We start from the raw sequence: 10,667 nt of genomic DNA on the forward strand, positions 1-10,667 counted from the left end.
TCTACAGGATATATCATTTGAAGTTTATTTTGCACACCTAAAGAAAAACATAAAATATCAATTAGCATGAAAATGCTGTCTTTACATTTACCACATATAACAGAAACTCAACACATGTTGAAAACGAAATCATATTCTCCTACTTTATCTCTTAATTTCAAATTATGTCTGTGCAAGAATAGCTTAAGGTTGCATTGGAAACCCAAGGAAGACTGAACAGTAACTTAAATTTTTATGTGATTTTCAGAATTGTCTCTTTCTCTGTTTTTAAAGAGTTTAGTATTCAAACCCTGCCGTTTAATGTGTTGTCTCCACCAGCATCAGAAGGATTCAGTGCTTTTAGGGTGTTATGTAATGCCTAGTGCCTTCTATTTACAGTGGAAAAGAGGTTTTGTGGAGGCATTTATGGTCATTACCAAAAGGTGAATTAAAGGCCTTGGATTTTAAAACGCGTAGGTGGCCTGTGTTTGTCTCTTCTTTTCTGGTGTTTGCTTCCATGTTCCCCAGCCTGGCTTCAAACTCCATGCATAGCCAAGGTGACCTTGAACTTCTGATCTTCTTGCTTCTGCCTCCTCAGTGCAGAGGTGGAGGCCTGTCCCTCCATGCCTAATGTTTGCAGTGCCGAGGACCGAACCCAAGACTCCTGCGTTCTAGGCAAGCACTCTGCCACCTGAGCCCAGCCCTAACTTGAATTTCTTATATTTGGAATACTTGGAAAAACATACATAATGAAACTTGTAAATTATTAAAATATTTTATTTCTAGATTATTTTTTCAAACAAAACGAAAACCCAAATCCTTTTTTGTGCATTTTACTATGAACAGGTGAAACTATGAGATCCCAGCCAGATGCTGGTGGTACACACCTTTAATCCCCATACTCAGAAGGTAGAGACGATGAAATGAAAGTGTCCCGAAATGTAACAGTGTTTGCACAGGGCACTCATTATGGGTACTTGTGTTTTGGTTTATTTGTTTTTATACAGGGTGTCTTTATGTAGCTCTAACGTCCTCAAACGCACTAATGTAGTTCCGGATGGTTTTGAACTCACAGGGATTCCATGTCTCTCCCTTCCAAGTGCCGTGATTAAAGGCAAGTGTCACCATGTCCAGCCTAATGTATGGGCACTTGTGTGGGTGCGCGTTTAAACCAAAAATCAGTTTTGAGTGCTGCTCCTCGGGAACCATCTACTTGGGTTCCTGACACGCTCATTAACCTGACACCAAGTAGGTTACAATGGCTGCACTGGGATTGCAGGCCTGTTTCACTGCACCTGGTTTTTAAATATGTGTTCTGGGTCTGAACTCAGGCCTTCATGCTTGTAAGGGAAGCATTTTACCAACTAAGCTATCTCCCCAGCATCTAAGGGTAGGTAAGTAAGTATGTATGTATGTATGTATGTATGTATGTATGTATTTTGTATGTATTATGTATGCATTTTGGTTTTTCAAGCAGGGTTTCTTTTTGTAGTTCTGGCTGTCCTGGAACTCACTCCACCTCTCAAGTGCTCAAATTAAAGGCATACACCATGACCACTTGTCTCATCTTTTACTCTTTTGTAAAAGGTAGCAATTATGCTATAGTAGTGGTAGAATGTTTGGCTACCAGATGCAAAGGCATAGGTTTGAGCTTCAGCATTAACAAAATGAAAGAAAAATGAATCTTAAAGTAGCCATAGACAAGATTGCTCAGTGGGTAAGGGCCCTTGTAGCCAAGCCTGATGACCTGAATTTGATCTCTAGGCCCAACATGGTGAAAGGAGAGAACAAATTTCCACAAGTCATCCTTGAATGTCTACATGTATGCCTTACCATATGTACATGTGTGCATACAGTCTTTTTAAATGTTTAAATGAGTGTGTGTGTGTGTGTGTGTGTGTGTGTGTAGACGTCAAAAGACAACGTGTGGAATTGGTTCTGTCTTTATGTAGGTTCAGGAAGGTTCAACTTGGTAGAAGCAAGTTACGTCCCTGGTTTGCATGGCAAATGCCTATGTTCTGAGCCATCTTACCATCATGGAAAACACATTTTAGTTTTGGTTTGTTTGTTTGTTTGTTTGTTTGTTTGTTTGTTTTGACAAGGTACATTGCCCTAGCTGGCTTGGAACTCTGTGTAGACCATGCTGGTCTCAAACTCACAGAGATCTGCCTTTCTCTGTCTTCTCCATACTGAGATTAAAGTCCAAATTTTAGTGACAGTTTTCAGGACACTTTTGTGAACTGCTCTGCCTTTCTCCTGAGTTTGTAACTCCTTTCCCCATCTCTATTTCTGGTCTTAAAGGAAAACACACAGTATCTAATCAAGTATAATATGTTAGAGTTCTTTTACATTTGTTTTTTTACTGTGTCTGTGTGTCTGTGTGTGTGAGTGTGTCTATTGTGTGTGTCTGTGTCTCTGTGTGTGTGTGTCTCTGTGTGTGTGTGTCTGTGTGTGTGTGTGTCTGTGTGTGTGTGTGTGTGTGTGTGTCTGTGTGTGTGTGTGTGTGTCTGTGTGTCTGTGTCTGTGAATCTGACAAATAGCTGGGCAGTGAGCTTCCAGGCATTCTTCTGCATCTGCCTTTCATCTCTTTTTAGGAGCATACACCCACCATTTATGGGGTTCTGGGACTGAAGCCCAGATGTACCTGTTTGTGTGGCAAGCATTTTTATCTGTTGAGCCATGTCTCCAGTCCCTGCTTCTTGTTTTTTTAGGGATCGTTACCTGCAGCCTCTTAAAACCACCGTTTGAGTTTGTGCTGTTTTGGGAGATAAATCTTATCCTTGTTCCTTGATCTTTGCTAGTAGGAAGATCTAGCAGTGTAGTTGTAACAGGCTTCTAAGCTTGAGAAGTCCTACATTTGAGACCCTAGATATATGAGCTCAACATTAGGTAATTAAAACAAAATACAGTCTCTTGCTATATAGTCTGTTCTGGAGCTTGCCTTCCCAGAGTAATTCAAACTTGTCCTCCTGCCTCAGCCTTCTGAATGCCGGGACTATATGTCTGTACCGCCTCATCCTGTTAGTGTGAGGTAGTTGCTGCACCATCACTGCAGCTTTGAAGACAGGATTAATCTTGTTAAATGTAACTCGAGGGCTATGGAGCACTTGTTGGGTTGCTAATGCCTAACTTTTTGAAGCCCAGGAGACACTTTCTACAACTGGGATCATAGAAAGCATTTGTGACGGAAGACATGGGGACTCACACATGCTGTAATCCAGCATGTGGAAAGCTGAGGTGAGATTACTATGAGTTTGAGGGCAACCTGGGCTACGTAGTGAAATGGACAACAACCTGTTTTGCAGGGATAACCTGTCTCAAACAGAAAAATCTGGGCTGAGAGTGTGACTTAGCTCATGGAGTCCTACCCTAACACGCCAGCATGCAGCAAGCCCAGCATAAACTGGACATGGTGTCTCTCCTGGAGGTAAGAGGACCAGAAGTTCATGGCCATCCTCGACTACATGTTAAGGTTGAGGTTAACCTGGGCTACATGAAAACTGTCTCCCCCCACCCCACCCCAACACACACACCCCTGCTGCCAAAAAACGACAAAAAGAAAAAAGGAAAAGAAAGAGTAATTTAGTAGATAAAAAACTCCCTGTAAGAAATGCTAAAATAGTTCAGTGCACATATAACATTTGTTTTTAAAGCAAAAGGTGAGGGGAAGTACTTTCCTTCAGGAAGGGAAGTTGGTAAATGTGGACTTAGAAAGGTCAAACAAACTATTATTCTCTTCCAAGTCAATAACATTTCCCAAAATTATAAAAGAGCAGGCAGAACTTGATACCCAGGGAAGTTTAGATCAGATATACAAGACCCCTCCCAAAATAATTTGTAATAAGTAAAATATCTTGTTTAAAAAGGAGTAAAGAGGGGTTGGGGATTTAGCTCAGTGGTAGTGTGCTTGCCTAGCACACGTACAAGGCCCTGGGTTCGGTCCCCAGCTCCGAAAAAAAAAAGAAAAAAAAAAAAAAAAAAAAGAGTAAAGCAAGGAGGCTGGAGAGACGGCTCAGCAGTTAAAGTGTGTAGTGTGTACTTTTTGCTACACAGCTCTGTGTTCCTGGCAGGATGCACATGCGGCACCTGCCCTGGAGCCACCCGTGACCCATGGGTAAAACGCACTTTAACTTGAGGGTATAGCTTGACCTCTCTTCCATAGGAATTTTAATATAAGCCACACTCATTTTGTAAATAAAAATAATAATTCAAAGCAAAGCAATTTAAACAAATATTAACCGATGAGCCAGTGCTTCTGCTGTGCCCTGCCCTGCCCTTCATGAGATTAAGGCTGAATTATGTATATAATGTAAACTTAAATGTCCTTCTGCTTACTGTATAAGCCTATTTATAAGATACAACTTTTATCATACTATACTGACAATCCCAGAAATCTTATGTGGACCATGTTCCAGGATCCTGAGAAATTGTCCTGGCAAGGCTTCTACACGTCTTTAATCTCGTATTTACTTTTCCTAACGTCTCTCTTCTGTGGAGCTCAACACCTGCTGCATCTCCATATGGCTCTCTGCCTCTCGTCCTAAACTCTTTGTATTAGTTTCAAACTGAAGGAAACAATCCCCACATGACTCAGACAAAAATCTGTCCTTAAAAACAGTTAAATCAGATCTATAGCTCTCTGTCCTTTATGTATCTGGTGGCTGGAGGCGGCAGCTGTGTCTGCTTCTCACTACCTCACTCCTAGCACTCAGGGAACCAATCAGCCTGTTTGTACAGCAGGAATTCCCAGCAACTCTAAGCTGAGGCTCTCCCAAGCAGCTGTGTTCCTTTTGGTGTCACATGACTTGGCTCTGCTCCACTGAGAAACCAGTTCTAACCACTATTAAACTATATCATCGTGTGTGTGTGTGTGTGTGTGTGTGTGTGTGTGTGTGTGTGTGTGTGTGTGTGTAATTCTCACCTTCCACGTGGCTCACTACCAGCCCGCCCAGCTTCCTTTGGATCTAAGGATGAAACACACAACACACACACACACACACACACACACACACACACAAGCTTATTTTTAATATGCTTTTAGCTCAGTGGCTGGGCTCTTCTAAGCCTTCCTCAGCTAGCATGCCCTGCTTTTCACTCCCAGCTTTACACCTCTAAATCTGCCCTCAATTTAGTTTCTAATATCTCACCTGCTTTCTCAGACCCAGTCCAGGAAGAGGCCAATGGCCACTCCACCCATGTTCTCTCATGACTGGCAAATTCTTTCCTCCTCCTGCATCTGCTAACTGGCCTGTGGGAACCTGGAAGTCCTGCCTCTTCCACCCCACCATTGGCTGCTGGCATCTTTATTGATTGATCAAGAACCAACTGATGAACAGGATCTTCAGCATTCCCAATTCCTGATCAGAGCATCAGAACCACGCCCTGTAAACGCATGCCAGCTGATCTTGGTAAGGACCTAAGTTAGATTCCCAGCACCTACATGGTACCTTACACCTGGCTGCTCTGTGCACCAGCCATGCACACGATGCACAGACATCTATGCAGGCAGAACACTCATGCACATAAAATAAAAATGAAATTTAGAGGGCTGGAGAGATGGCTCAGTGATTAAGAGCACTGACTGCTCTTCCAGAGGTCCTAAGTTCAATTCCCAGCAACCACATGGTGGCTCACAACCATCTGTAATGGGATCTGATGCCCTCTTCTGGTGTGTCTGAAAACAGTTACAGTGTGCTTATATAAGTAAAATACATCTTTAAAAAAAAAAAAAAAGGAAATTTAGAAAGGAACCAAGGGATGGTTATAAAAATCATGAAAACTAAGGTAAGGTTTACTTTCTAGCAGGTTGGTCTCCATGGACCACTCTTGCATGTGTCTCATTAATGTATGGAGATTCAGTTTGGACATGTTAACATTTGTGTTACTACACTCCACATCTCTGTAACTGTTTCCCAGCCACAAGTGTCTGAGATCCAATGTTGTTGGTAAACTCACTGCTGTTCCCAGCTATGTGAGGAGCCCGGGTTTGTGAATGGAGAATCAGCTCCCTGTTGGTGAACACCTCCTAGGCAGCTGGGTTACACATTTCTGTGGCTCCATGTTTCCCTCTTTGTTCATTGAACAGGCTGGACGAGCTAAAGACTCCAAACATTCCACACTGATGCCTCCTGGAGAAAAGGCAGGTGGGTAAAATTCTTCATAGGCACATAGATACTTTTCTACTATTAAGGATAAATAATGTTCAGAAGATGTAACTTCAGAAGATGAGTAATGGAGTAACAAGAGAATGAGAGAATGATCTAGTTTACAGAGCCTACGGGAAAGCAAGGGCAAAAATTCTGTTGTATATTGATTAGTAGACCAAGTTGCTTGTATTCTCTGGATAGTGATGATATATGTTAAATTGAGATTAAGTTTTATTTGTTTGCAATACTGGAATTTGAATGGATAGCCTCATGCTCACAAGGCAAGTTACCACTAGGCAAAGTAAGCAGATTCAATGGAGTACTATATGCTTGGTGCAATGTCTGGCTTTGTAGTGCTTCATAACCACTTATTACTGCTGATATTAGCACTATAGAATGTATCCTCTCAAATGTTTGAAATGTCAAGAGAAATTTAGCTCCTTTTTTGTTTTTGCTATGTAGCCAAGTAAAGTCTTTGAACTCACAATCCTCCTTTCCCAGACTCCAGAGTAGTTGGGGTTATAGATATGTGCCACTGTCCCTAGTTACAATTAAATGGCTTTGAAGTGTAGAAATGCCTACAGCATTTAGCCCAAAAGGACTACATATACTACACTTGTAAGCTGAGAGATCACATTAAGAATAATTGGTCAGAGATAGGTGTGTGATCCAGAATTAGAGAAGCTGAAGCAGGAGGAGCTTGAGTTCCAGGCTGGGGCTATAAAGTTAGATGCTATTAGAAAGAGCAAGGTGGTGAAGAGATAATCCAGTGATTGAGTGCACTTGCTATCCAAGCATTGTGGCCTAAGGTTGGCTCCTCACATCCTTGTAAGAACTTAGAAGTTGGGGTTGGGGATTTAGCTCAGTGGTAGAGCACTTGCCTAGGAAGCACAAGGCCCTGGGTTCAGTCCCCAGCTCAAAAAAAAAAAAAAAAAGAACTTAAGTTACATGCACCTGTAACCCCAGAACTGTAGGAATAGGGGCAAGAGAATGACTGAGGCATTCTGGGTACCAGTGTAGCTTTGGTTTTAGTGAGAGACTCATTACCAGGGGAGTAAAGTGAAGAATGACAGAGCACCTGATGTCCTTTTCTGGCCTTTAAATGTGCACGGTGCACATAGGCATAGAGACCACAAACATAAAACACACATAAATTTACATGTATGCAGGTAAAAAGTGGGGAAACGGGAGAAGGGCTTGAGGAATGAACTGGTGTGTTGATGAGAGTTGGGGCAATATTATAACAACTATCAAAGTTGTTAGGATTAATGAGGTATAGGAAATGAAGTATAGAATTGACCTGGATAAACAGGAGCAATTTTTTTCCCTCTGGGGTTCAGTTACCTTATTTCTCAAGTTACAAGTCATTGTGCATAATGGCTACATAATAGTTACCATCAGAAGAAAGAGGTTACTATCCCCATTCTCTTCCCTTACAATGCTTGCTCAATCTCTCTGATCCTGAATAACCTTATCTGTGTAGTGCATTCCAGCATGCTAACTGTTAACGTTTTATACTCAGTTGCCTACTTGATATATAGCATACTCTTAATTGGAAGTCTAAAAATATGGTTTGATACTACTTTTCCTTTTGTTTGTTTTAGGTTCTGAAGAGATGAACAGAATGATAGAATATTTTTATTTATTTGTTTTTAAGATTTATTTCATGTATGTGAGTGCACTGTAGCTGTCTTCAGACACACCTGAAGAGGGCATCAGCTCCCATTATAGAGGGTTGTGAGCCACCATGTGGTTGCTGGGAATTGAACTTAGGACCTCTGGAAGAGCAGTCAGTGCTCTTAACCACTGAGCCATTTATTCTTCCTAAAGAAGGATCAGAAGTTCTCTTGGATGCTGGGATCAGAAATCAGGCCCTAAAGCCTGAAGGCAGGGGAGGAAGATTACATAAAGTTTGTGGAAATTTGAAGACTAAGTTTGAGATCTTTTTAGTGGTGAGGATGTAGCTCAGTTGGTAAAATGTTTGTTTAACATACATGAAGCCCTGGGTTTGATCCTACCATAGTAAGTTTGGGGCCATCTTGGAATATGTGAGCCTCTGGGAGAGATTGGGGGTGGTGGTGTAGAGACATACGCAGAGAGGGAAGGAAAGGAGGACACTTGGAAAAGCAGCAAGTACTCTTTGCCACTGAACCATCTCTTCAGTACTTTTTATTATCTTTTTTGTTTTTAAAGGCTTGTCTAGGGTAGGGATTTAGCTCAGTGGTAGCGCTTGCCAGTGAGCACAAGGCCCTGGGTTCGGTCCCCAGCTCCGAAAAAAAAAAAAAAAAAAAAAAAAAGGCTTGTCTAGGTTGTTTGTGTATTTCCTGTGACTTTTTTAAAAGATATCTGGTTTATATTTTAGTTTTTGCTTTGGACCTTAAAAACAGTTATTAAATAAGGGCTGGGGAGATAGCTCAGTAGTCAAGAGTACAAATAAACCTTAAAAAAGACTAGGGGTCAATGGCTGACGAAAGGCTGTTTGCAAAGAAAGGTTAAGTACAACAGAGTATGGGTAAGTTTATTTTGCAGATAACATAAAAAGTACCAGTGGTCTCATGAATAAGAATATAGCAAATAGTTTTATTCAAGGCCAAGTGAAAATAGAGTCTGTATGCTACAGGGGAGCAGCTGGTCCCAGTGTGCCCTGGTTTCTGCTTCAGGCTTCCTTTTGCAGGCCCAAGAAAAGGAGAAGTTATTTCCTAGGGCTGGTGTATGCAGGTGGCTTTTTGTTTTGATTCACAGGGTCATGTTTGTCTTTGTTCGTGACGCATGTCCTTTCTTACATTACATGACACATGCCCCATCACAAATAGGCATAGGATAGCCAATAATGACTTTCCCTGCAAGTTAATGCACAGGATAGCTTGGCATATAACATGTACATCCAGGGCCGATTTAGGCTAGGTTGTCCCAGTGCCCTCAGTTTCTGGTTACATGTTTGACCACAAAAGGGGAGTTACTAAGGGTTCTCAGGAGCTAAGCTTAGAGCAGGTGAGGGGCTCAGGTTGCAAGTTGCATTATTATTCAAGCTAAGAAGGCCCTAGATTGTCAGGGTATATCTATGCTCACCAGCCTTAGAAACGGACAGAATATGTGTATTAAATTGTACAGTCAAAATTGGCGAATCATCACATGAAGTTATATCTCCATAAAGTGATTTTTTTAAAGTACAAATACAACTTTTTTTTTGACTGTTTCAATATGGGTTTCTCCATTCCCTGGAAAGGTTTCCTTCCTCGATAGTTAATCAGGTAACTGCTAATGACTACTGAATTCTATTTTAAATCCCTGTGCTGTGTCTACATGCTTGCAAACAAACATACATACACAGTGACAAACTGTATTATTGCTGGGTTCTCATAGAATTAAGGCTATGATGGCCTTGTCTTCCTGATCCTCCACTTTGTATCTCCCAAGAGCTGGGATTACAGATGTGTCTGTCCTATCCTAAACAGCAGAAATTTGTGTTTTGTTTTACAGTCAGTCTCATGCAGCCCAGGCTCACCTTAAACTGCAGTGGGGCATGTTGGACTTCCCGATCATCCTGGGGACGAAGACGAAGTTCTTATGACAAGACTTTCACTAACTGAGCTATATCCCTAGAATTCTACTTTCATATCGCCTTATTGTATTTACTATTTGTCCTCCACTCCACTAATGCTACTTTGGGAATATTTTTATTAGGATACTGTGTAGAGTTCTGATTTATTCTGGTTCCTCATAGTATTCTAGAGTGTGGATATGCTGTAGTTTATATGGTCATTCCCCTGTCATTGTTTGCAGTGTGCCAAGTTCTCTGCTTCCTTAATGCTTTCAGACTAGAGGGGAATGGTGCGGTCTTGCCAATAACATTTAATAGGAGCCTTATTTATGAAGAGAAGTCATCACGAGTTGAGCCTAAGAAATAGGGAAGGAACTATTTCAAACAAAAGGTACCTTCCCAGGCGAAATACTCATGAGTTGGTGTGATGGTTTGCATATGCTTGGCCCTAACTAAGACAGTTGGTGAACATTAACTAGGAAGGGTGGGATCGCCTACTAATTGTAAACTTCAGCAATGGGAAGTGGGGTGGAGAATTTGCACATATATATTTTTTCACCTTATTTTGTAACCAGTAAAGTAGTAGTAAATCTTTCATTATTATTCTGGGAATAAAAATGAACAGGACAGTCAAGGTTCCTGTTTCAGAAACGCAGTCTTTAGTTGACTTCTCAGAGAATTAATACTCTACTGGGTGTGGTGGTACAAGTCTAGAAACCCGGCCACTCTGGATGGTGCTGTAGGAGGATCACAAATTCAAGAGTGGCTTGTCATCTCAAAAGAAAAATTGTCCAAAAGTGGTAGAACGCTCTTAGCACGCTTGAAATCCTGGGTTCCGTCCTCAGTACTGGAATCGGATGGTAAACTGTCAGAGCATTCTCGTCTTGTGATTAAGTGGAATTAGTGATTTCAGTATAACTTGGCGTAATGCCTAGGATTTTCCACCTTTAATCTGCCAGCAAGTCTGTTTTTTATTATCTCTGGAAAAGCTAGAGTCAGAT

This window comes from Rattus rattus, chromosome 13 (assembly GCF_011064425.1).
Source record: "Rattus rattus isolate New Zealand chromosome 13, Rrattus_CSIRO_v1, whole genome shotgun sequence".
Classification (NCBI taxonomy): Eukaryota; Metazoa; Chordata; class Mammalia; order Rodentia; family Muridae; genus Rattus; species Rattus rattus.